This window comes from Dendrobates tinctorius, unplaced genomic scaffold, assembly GCF_039654945.1.
Source record: "Dendrobates tinctorius isolate UK_male_01 unplaced genomic scaffold, ASM3965494v1 ptg000059l, whole genome shotgun sequence".
Lineage (NCBI taxonomy): Eukaryota > Metazoa > Chordata > Amphibia > Anura > Dendrobatidae > Dendrobates > Dendrobates tinctorius.
The window spans coordinates 18872042-18880662 of record NW_027361727.1 but is presented as its reverse complement, the minus strand read 5'-3'; the positions used below and the strand labels follow the sequence as shown (position 1 = coordinate 18880662).

General features: G+C 43.7%; 1 long non-coding RNA gene across 1 annotated transcript in view; it reads right to left on the bottom strand.

The window, feature by feature from the left end:
* Window positions 1–639: 639 nt before the first annotated feature.
* Window positions 640–8621, bottom strand: part of LOC141092393 (uncharacterized) — a 39806-nt gene continuing 31824 nt past the window's right edge. Inside the window, exon 4 of the long non-coding RNA XR_012232784.1 lies at window positions 640–1117. This is a non-coding gene — a long non-coding RNA (uncharacterized lncRNA). The remainder of the gene's footprint in view (window positions 1118–8621) is intronic.

Sequence of the window (8621 nt, the reverse complement as noted above, 5' to 3'; positions counted from 1 at the left end):
TAATTACATGGTGTTAACCCTGTAACATCTCATAAATTGTTGATGTGGAGCCCATCATCTACTCGCAATCAGGGCCATCACGATCCTGTATGCTGGACACATTTTCCATGACTTGACGAAAAGAGGTTTACACTTCTGTACACAATCCAGGGTTAATATGACAAAGAGAAGAGAAAGACGTGGTGTAAAGATGACCTGTCAATCTCTCAATACTTGATAGGGCCTGGCTGAGTCACACTTTTCATTCAGTGGGATCTAGTTATCCAGGAGGAGTTTTGATTCTTATACACAGATACTCAGTTTGATCTTCTCCGCTGTAAGATAGATGGGCAAGGGAGATACATCTGCCTCCACTGTAGACTCTTTAGACAGGAATATATACTTGTCTCAGTGTATATACCTCCCCCATACAGCGATTCAGTAATGAGGGAGGTTATGTCAGCTGCAAATACTTTTCCGATACTGCCAATCCTAATGTTGGGAGAGTTTAATCTCTATATATAAAAATGAATGTATGTGTGTATGTATGTGTATTTCGGCCACGCCCACTCCACATTGCCCCACCCAATCACTAAGCATCTTTCATTTCACCAGAGCTGTTTAAAGAAAAAGAAGAAAAAATCCAGCTCCTTGCGAAGATAAAATTCCAATTTTTATTCCAGCATGGATATAAAACAATTCAGCTCCTCAGGACCGCATCAGCTCAAACAGGAGAGACATAAGCGACGCGTTTCGATCGCTTCATGCGATCTTTATCAAAGCTGACATACCAAGATCACAGACAGGTTAAAGAGGAAAGAAGCGCCAATCACTTGTCGAATACAAATCACATGACCAAAAGGTCCTATTCACATAATACAATTTATATACAACGAAAACTGCATATAATATACATTTTTCTACAGAGAAATATATAAAAAACCACACATATATAAAAAACATTAATCATATAGAAATACTCTGATTATTTAGTAGTGAACATAATCTCATTCTTTTTGTTCAATCCGTCCGGAAATCTGGTTCCCAAATTAAAAATCCGGAATGCTTCGCGAGTGAGTAATGTTCTCCTAATATCGCCGCCTCTGGGAGATTTCTTAATTTTTTCTATACCTGTTACCTGAAAAGAAGCAATATTACGTGAATGGAAATTAATAAAATGCCTGGCAGCGGAGGATACATTGCGGACCCCATCTGTCACATTAATCACATCATATAAATGTTCCGCTATCAGCGTCTTCAATTTCCTAGATGTGCACCCCACATAAGATAATTTGCATAAAGTGCACTCAATCTTGTATACCACATAATTCGAATTACCGTTAATAAAATCATTTGATGGTACTTTCATGATTACCAAAATTCTTTGTTTTTACCATATGCCTGCAAGTCCTGCAATTAGTACCTCCACATTTGTAAGTACCTTTGCTACTTAACCAAGTGTCACTATTTTTCTTTGATGAAAATAAACTGGGTGATAAAATATTGCCCAAAGTGGGGGCTCTTCTCGCTACCACATTACATCCCTGTTTTAAAACTGTTGCTAGTATAGGATCCTCAAATAATAATGGTATAAATGTATTTATAATTCCTTTTATCTCATTAAATTGAGAACGCTCCTGCATGTGGGAGAGTCGGCTGAACAATCCACGGTCTGGAAGAGAGGAGACTGTCCTCCAGGCCCTGGGTACCATATCCCTGTAAAAAAAAATTAAAATAAAAAAAATCTGCTTATACTCACCTTCGAGCATCCCATGGTGCCTTACCGATGCTACCGCCAACTCCCGTTCCCAGTAATGCCTTGCAGCAAGGACCTGTGAGACCGCTACAGTATCGCGAGACCGCTACGTCATCAAAGGTTTCGCAAGGCATCACTGGGAACGGGAGCGTCATGAGGATCGGGAACGCTGTGCGAGACGCCGGAAGGTGAGAATAGCACAATTTTTTTATTTTTAACATTCTATCTTTTACTATTGATGCCGCATAGGCAGCCTCAATAGTGTAAAGTTGGCCACACTAGTCAAACACTAGTGTAAGTGTTTCGTTGGCTTTGCTTCCCCTCCTCAAGTGCTCCTTTTTACCCTTTTTTTTTTTAGATTGTTAGAGTTGGAAGGGATTTCTAGGGTCACCTGGTTCAACCTTCTGCTCAATGCTGGACTCACTAAACCACCTCAGACACAGATGTCTGTCCAGCCTTTGTTTGAAGATTTCCAGTGAAGAAGGTTGGTGCTGGACTCCAAACGCCAACTTTGCGTCCTGCCAGAGAGCAAAATTGTCAAAATAAGGGGATTAGTACTGTCAACAATACAGCAGCCCTTAATGACACTGAGGAAGGCAATGTCCCTGCTAGGTTCCCTAACATCCTGTATATTGACAGTAGGTTGGGCACAGTTTTACCTAAGATACCTACAGTGGGAGGTCCTGTCGGTGCAAAGATCATTGAAAGGACATTTAGAAGGAAAAGTACATCTTTCCTTGGCCGTAAGAGATTCCCTGACCTGGTGGACTGTAAGGGAACATTTGGCATCAGGGGTCCAGTGGTTAACCCCTTCACCCCCAAGGGTGGTTTGCACGTTCATGACCGGGCCAATTTTTACAATTCTGACCACTGTCCCTTTATGAAGTCGTAACTCTGGAACGCTTCCATGGATCCCGGTGATTCTGACACTGTTTTCTCGTGACATATTGTACTTCATGTTAGTGGTAAAATTTCATTCAAATAACTTGCGTTTATTTGTGAAAAAAACAGAAATTTGGCAAAAATTTTGAAAATTTTGCAATTTTCCAACTTTGAATTTTTATCCCCTTAAATCACAGAGATACGGCACACAAAAAACTTGATAACTAACATTTCCCACATGTTTACTTTACATCAGCACAATTTTGGAACCAAAATTTTTTTTTGTTAGGAAGTTATAAGGGTTAAAAGTTGACCAGCGATTTCTCATTTTTACAACACCATTTTATTTTTAGGACCACATCACATATGAAGCCACTTTGAGGGGTCTATATGATAGAAAATACCCAAAAGTGACACCATTCTAAAAACTGCACCGCTCAAGGTGCTCAAAACCACATTCAAGAAGTTTATTAACCCTTTAGGTGCGTCACAGGAATATTTAAAAAAAAAATGAACATCTAACTTTTTTTCACACAAAAAATACTTCAGGTTCAATTTTTTTTATTTTACCAAGGGTAACAGGAGAAATTGGACTGGAAAAGTTATTGTGCAATTTGTCCTGAGTACGCTGATACCTGATTTGTGGGGGGGAACGACTGTTTCGGCGCATGGCAGAGCTCAGAATGGCATGGCGCATGGCAGAGCGCCGTTTGACTTTTTCAATGCAAAATTGGCTGGAATTCAGATCGGACGCCATGTCACGTTTGGAGAGTCCCTGATGTACCTAAACAGTGGAAACCCCCTACAAGTGACCCCATTTTGGAAACTAGACCCCCAAGGAACTTATCTAGATATGTGGTGAGAACTTTGAACCCACAAGGGCTTTACAGAAGTTTATAACGTACAGCGGTACAATTAAAAAATCATATTTTTTCCACAAAAATGATCTTTTCACCCCAATTTTTATTTTCCTAAGGTTAACAGGACCCTAAAAGTTATTGTACAATTTGTCCTGAGTACGCTGATATCCCACATGTGGGAGTAAACCACTATTTGGGCGCATGGCAGAGCTCGGAAGGGAAGCAGCGCCATTTGACGTTTTTGGCTGGAATTGAGATCCGACACCATGTCGCGATTGGAAAACCCCTGATGTACCAAAACAGTGGAAGCCCCCCACAAATGACACCATTTTGGAAACTAGACCCCCCCAAAGAACTTATCTAGATGTGTGGTGAGAACTTTGAACCCCCAAGGGCTTCACAGAAGTTTATAACATAAAGCCGTACAATTAAAAAATCATATTTTTTCCACAAAAATGATCTTTTCACCCTCAATTCTTCTTTTTCCAAGGGTAACAGCACCCTAAAAGTTATTGTGCAATTTGTCCTGAGTACGCTGATACCCCACATGTGGGGGTAAACCACTATTTGGGCGCATGGCAGAGCTCAGAAGGGAAGCAGCGCCATTTGACGTTTTTGGCTGGAATTGAGATCGGACACCATGTCGCAATTGGAAAACCCCTGATGTACCTAAACAGTGGAAACCCCCCACAAATGACCCCATTTTGTAAACTAGACCCCCTAAGGAACTTATCTAGATGTGAGGTGAGCACTTTGAACCCCCAAGGACTTCACAGAAGTTTATAATGCCAGGGCATGAAAATAAAAAAATCATATTTTTTCCACAAACATGATCAATTAGTCCCCAATTTCTTTATTTTCCCAAGGGTAACAGGAGAAATTGAACCCCAAAAGTTGTTGTCCAATTTGTCCTGAGTACGCTGACACCCCATATGTGGGAGAAAACTACTGTATGGAGACACGTCAGGGCTCGGAAGGGAAGTAGTGACGTTTTGGAATGCAGACATTGATGGAATGGTCTGCGGGTGTCATGTTGCCTTTGGAGAGCCCCTAATGTACCTAAACAGTGGAAACCCCCCACAAATGGCCCCATTTTGAAAACTAGACCCCCTAAGGAACTTATCTAGATGTGAGGTGAGCACTTTGAACCCCCAAGGGCTTCACAGAAGTTTATAATGCCAGGGCATGAAAATAAAAAAATCGTATTTTTTCCACAAACATGATCAATTAGTCCCCAATTTTTTTATTTTCCCAAGGGTAACAGAAGAAATTGAACCCCAAAAGTTGTTGTCCAATTTGTCCTGAGTACGCTGACACCCCATATGTGGGAGAAAACTACTGTATGGACACACGTCAGGGCTCGGAAGGGAAGAAGTGACGTTTTGGAATGCAGACATTGATGGAATGGTCTGTGGGTGTCATGTTGCCTTTGGAGAGCCCCTAATGTACCTAAACAGTGGAAACCCCCCACAAATGACCCTATTTTGAAAACTAGACCCCCCACGGAACTTATCTAGATGTGTGGTGAGCACTTTGAACCCCCAAGTGCTTCACAGAAGTTTATAACGCTCGGACGTGAAAATAAAAAAATCATTTTTTTCCACAAAAATGATATTTTTGCCCCCAATTTTTTATTTTCCTAAGGGTAACAGGAGAAATTGGACCCCAAAAATTGTTTTGCAATTTGTCCTGAGTAGGCTGATACCCTACATGTGGGGGTAAAACACTGTTTGGGCGCATGGCAGAGCTTGGAAGGGAAGGAGCACCATTTGACTTTTTCAACTCAGAATTGGCTGGAATTGAGATCAGACGCAATGTTGCATTTGGAGAGCCCCTGATGTGCCCAAACAGTGTAAACCCCCAATTCTAACTCCAACCCGAACCCCAACACACCCCTAACCCTAATCTCAGCCCTAACCCTAGCCCTAACCCTACCCTAACGGAAAAATGGAAATAAATACATTTTTTTTATTTTATTATTTTTCCCTAACTAAGGGGGTGATAACGGGGGGTTTGATTTACTATTTATGGCAGTTTTTATGTTTGGCAGCTGTCGCACGCTAAAAGACGCTTTTTATTGTAAAAATAGTGTTTGCATCATCACATATTGAGAGCTATAATTTTTCCGTATTTTGACCCACCGAGTCCTGTGAGGTCTTATTTTTTGCCGGACGAGTTGACGTTTTTATTGGTACCATCTTTGGGCACGTGACATTTTTTGATCGCTTTTTATTCCGATTTTTGCGACGCAGAATGAACAAAAACCAGCATTTCATGAATTTCTTTTGGGGGAGTGCGTTTACACCGTTCCGCGTGCGGTAAAATTGATAAAGCGGTTTTATTCTTCGGGTCAGTACGGTTACAGCGATACCTCATTTAGGTCTTTTTTTATGTTTTGTCGGTTTTATGCAATGAAAACTATTTTATATAAAAAATAATTATTTTTGCATCGCTTTATTCTGCGAGCTATAACTTTTTCATTTTTTCGCTGATGATGCTGTGTGGCGGCTCGTTTTTTGCGGGACAAGATGACGTTTTCAGCGGTACCATGGATATTTATATGCGTCTTTTTGATCGCGCGTTATTACACTTTTTGTTTGGCGGTATGATAATAAATCATTATTTTTTGCTTCGTTTTTTATTTTTTAAGGGGTTCGCTAAAGAGGTTAACTAATGGGACAGTTTTATAGGGCGGGTCGTTATGGATGCGGCGATACCTAATATGTGTACTTTTATTGTTTTGGTATTTTTTTTTATTTCCAAAAAATGGATTTATTTGGGGGAATATTTTTTTTTTTTCTAATTTAATTGGCGATTTTTTTTTAATTATTTTAACACTTTTTTTTTTTTTTTTAACTTTATTAAATAGTCCCAGGTGGGACATCACTGTCCTGTGACAGATCGCTGATCTGTCACATCACAGATCACTGTGACAGATCAGCGATCTGTCACAGGCAGTGCCGAAGGCTTCCTCATGCCTGCGCTTTGCAGGCACTGAGGAAGCCAGCTTCCTGCAGGCCCCCGTTGCCATCTTGGATTCGGGGGCCTGCAGGAAAGGAGCCCCCCCGCAGCAGCGCTGCACATTGCGCTGCCGTGAGGGGCTCAGGGACGCACGGAGGGAGCCCCCTCCCTGCCGATGCTTCCCTTTAACCCCCGGTACACCGCGATTGCGTTTGATCGCGGTGTGCAAGGGGTTAACGTGTCGGGGGCGGTCCGTGACCGCCCCTGAAACATTGTGCCGGGTGTCAGCTGTGATAATCAGCTGACACCCGGCCGTGATCAGCGGCACTCACCACGTGGGCACCGCTGATCGCGGTAGACGTACTATCCCGTCCATGGGCATAGGGGCCCGGGTCCCATGGACGGGATAGTACGTCTGATGTCAGAAAGGGGTTAAGACAGGTGGAGGAAGTGATCACGACCGATGCGAGCGGTACGGGATGGGGAGCACACCTAGGACCCCATTCAGTGCAGGGAACCAGGTCTCCTCTAGAAAGAGACCAGGGCTCAAATGTGAAGAAGCTGCGGGCAGTGGAGAAGGCTTTGAGACATTGTCTCCCCTTACTTTGGAGTCGTCATATCGGACAATCGAGCAGTAGTGGCTTATATCAACCACCAGGGGGGAATGAGATCCCGTGATCTTATGAGGTATCCAGCATATGTTCCAGTAAGCAGAACAACACCTGCTATCTGTCTCGGCACTTCATATAAGAGGCATCAAAAATGTGAAAGCAGACTTCCTGAGTCGCAGGGAAATTGAGACAGGGGGAATGGTAACATACATAGTAACAGTTATTAAGGTTGAAGGAAGACTTTAAGTCCATCTAGTTCAACCCATATCCTAACCTACATGCCCTAACATGTTGATCCAGAGGAAGGTAGAAAAAAAACCCATGTGGCAAACAGTAAGCTTCACATTGAGGGGAAAAATTCCTTCCCGACTCCATACGGCAATCAGACTAGCTCCCTGGATCAACGCAATATCAAGAAAACTAGTGTATATAACCTGTAACAGTATACTTTCCAAGAAAGGCATCCAGTCCCCTCTTAAATTTTAGTAGGGAATCACTCATTACAACATCATAAGGCTGAGAGTTCCATAGTCTCACTGCTCTTACAGTAAAGAATCCGCGTCTGTGAGTATGCTTAAACCTTCTTTCCTGTAGAGCAGGGGTCCCCAACCACCGGTCCGCGGCCCAGCACCGGGCCGTTGCAGTGCCCTTGCCGGTCCGCGGACACAAGGGGAGCCGGGGGGCGGTGCAGCAGCTGATACTCACCCTGCATCCCGCGGCGGCTTCATCCAGCGGCGGCTTCATCCAGCGCTGAGCGGTCACGTGCTACCGCTCATTTAAGGTCATGAATATGGACGCCACTCATCTCCCATAGGCGTGGCGTCCATATTCATGGACCTTAATGAGCGGTATCACGTGACCGCTCCGCACAGGAAGAAGCTGAAGCGCCGCGAGATGCAGGGACGTGCAGCGACGGGAAGGAAGTTCAGCGACGTGAGGGTAAGTATGATGGGGAGGATGGGGGAGCCGAGCGGAGCCATAAGGGAGGGAGAATGGGAGCGGAGCCATATACACAGGGGAGGGAGAATGGGAGCAGAGTCATATATACAGGGGAGGGAGAGTGGGAGCGGAGCCATATATACATGGGAGGGAGAGTGGGAGCAGAGCCATATATACAAGGGAGGGAGAGTGGGAGCGGAGCCATGCATACAGGATGGGACAGGGGAGCCATGTATACAGGATGGGAGAGTGGGAGCAGAGCCATGCATACAGGATGGGAGCGGAGCCATGTATACAGGATGGGAGAGTGGGAGCAGAGCCATGTATACAGGATGGGACAGGGGAGCCATGCATACAACAGGGGGAGCCACACAGAGCTGGACGGGGGGACCACACATACATTTTCTGATGATTAGAAAATAATCAGCATGTACAGTACTCCAGTACAATTGTTCTTAAGTGCTCAATGCTCCATTTCCTTGTAGGTTCCAATCATCATTATCAGTGACGGTCATCAGTAGAAGTAGCCCAGTGCTCCCACTGAAACAGAGACACAAGCCAGGTGCTCCCACTCATTCAAAACCTATGGTGAGTTGAGTCACATTAAAAATGTTATAATTAAATGATAAATAT